The 1662-nt window shown below is 57.2% G+C and overlaps 1 long non-coding RNA gene across 2 annotated transcripts; it reads left to right on the top strand.

Annotated features, from left to right (window-relative positions):
- Positions 1-109: 109 nt before the first annotated feature.
- Positions 110-1651, top strand: LOC115284876. Of its 2 annotated transcripts, XR_003905368.1 has the most exons (4): positions 110-199; positions 589-669; positions 1245-1364; positions 1544-1651. It is a non-coding gene; the product is annotated as an uncharacterized LOC115284876 (long non-coding RNA). The 2 variants fall into 2 exon arrangements; XR_003905367.1 differs by having other exon boundaries at positions 589-1364.
- The last annotated feature ends 11 nt before the right edge of the window (positions 1652-1662 follow it).

Genomic DNA, 1662 nt, shown 5'->3' with positions numbered 1-1662 from the left:
GTTGTCTGAATGCCCCTTCCTATGCTCTTGCCTCCTCCTGGTTGGGGACCCCTGTCTTGGGTTGAGGCCCCTGGGGAACCTCCTAAATGCCCCACTCACAGGGATCAGCTGGGACAACTTCCGGGGAGCCAGAGTGATTGCCCTTCCAGGGAGCCTGGCCTATGCCCGGAACCACGGCGTTTACCTCACCGACGCCCAGGTAGGGCCCCTGGGGCAGCTGTGTGGGCAGCTTAACTATCTGGACTGACCTCCCGGTCCTATGCTCAGGGAAACCTCTCCTTCTACACTTTCTAGCAGGGTCCAGGTTGGAGGAGTTCCCCTCTGAACAGCCCTTGCGCTCACTTAGTCGTTTGCCAAACATGAATTGCACACTGGCCCTGAGCTAGAGTCTGTGCTCGAGGCTGTGGAAACATTCAAAGCCTGCCCTCTACCGTCGGGGGTGGGAGTTTCCGGCACTCTGTCCCTGGGAGCACCCTGGTACTTGTCAGCCTTCTATCCTAGGTTTTCATTTGGAGAACACCTTGCTGTGCCCTCCTTGCTGGTCCTTTCTTGCTCCTTTCCCTCACCCTGTTTTCTCCCCCCACATAGGGCTTCGTTTTGGACATTTACTACCAGGGCACCGAGGCAGAGATACAACGGTGTGCCAGGCCGGATGGGCGGGTTCCACTGGTACAGCTGCCAGACCCATGCGGGGGGCTTTGGAGACCTTCTGGGACAAGAAGGGAGGGTTCGCCTATCTGCACTCCTTCCAGAAGATTCTGGGGCAGGCTCGAACCAGAATATGAGTAAGATCTGGAACTAGCATTCAGGGGAGCCGATGGAGCTAGGATCTCAGGCAGGTGTGGCAGAAAGGTGGAACCAGCATGTGAGTAATTTCAGGAATACAGTTGGGAGGAAGTCTAGAATCTGACTTGGGGGATCCTTCTAGAATGAAAAGCAAGGATAGGAACATTGGGTAAGGGTCTGGGACTGGACCTTGAGGAAGATGGGGAGCTATTTCTCATTCTCTATATCTAGTTCAGGGAGGCCTGACAATTGGGGTGGGGGTCCCAGAAGGTGGCTGTTGAGGGGTCCCTTGGTGGGAGCCACTCCCAAGCTTGGAGGCTGGGCACTGGAGTGGCTCAAAGACAAAGGGCCCTGCCTGGTTTGGCAGTCAGCCTTGCTTGGCCCATCTATCTGTGTCCTTCCCAACTCAGGCCCCAGACTGGCTCCAGAGTCCCACAACCTGACCTTGACCTCTCTAGGTCTCAGGGATCGCCTTCTTCTCTGTGGAGACTGCTGAGCACCTCCTGGCCACCCATGTGAGCCCACCCTTGGATGCCTGTACCTACATGGGCTTAGACTCTGGAGCCCGGCCTGTCCAGGTGACTGGAGGCTTGGGCTGGGGACCCCTGACCTTGGGTAGAGGCCCTGACACTGGAAGCCTTGTGGTGTGGCCTTAGGCTAGTCCCTTTCTTCTCTGGGTCAGTGTCTCTGGGAGTGGGACTGCCCCAGCTCAGCCTAGGAAGCTTCCCAATAGATGTGCTTCCTGCCCTTGCCCCAGCTGTCTCTCTTTTTCGACATCCTGCTCTGCATGGCCCGGAATGTGAACAGGGAGGACTTCCTGGTGGGGCAGCCTCCAGAGATGGGCCAAGGGGACGCGGACATGAAAAGTTACCTGCA

Source organism: Suricata suricatta, unplaced genomic scaffold (assembly GCF_006229205.1).
Source record: "Suricata suricatta isolate VVHF042 unplaced genomic scaffold, meerkat_22Aug2017_6uvM2_HiC HiC_scaffold_2441, whole genome shotgun sequence".
Taxonomy (NCBI): Eukaryota; Metazoa; Chordata; class Mammalia; order Carnivora; family Herpestidae; genus Suricata; species Suricata suricatta.
This window is presented reverse-complemented; position numbering and strand designations above follow the sequence as displayed.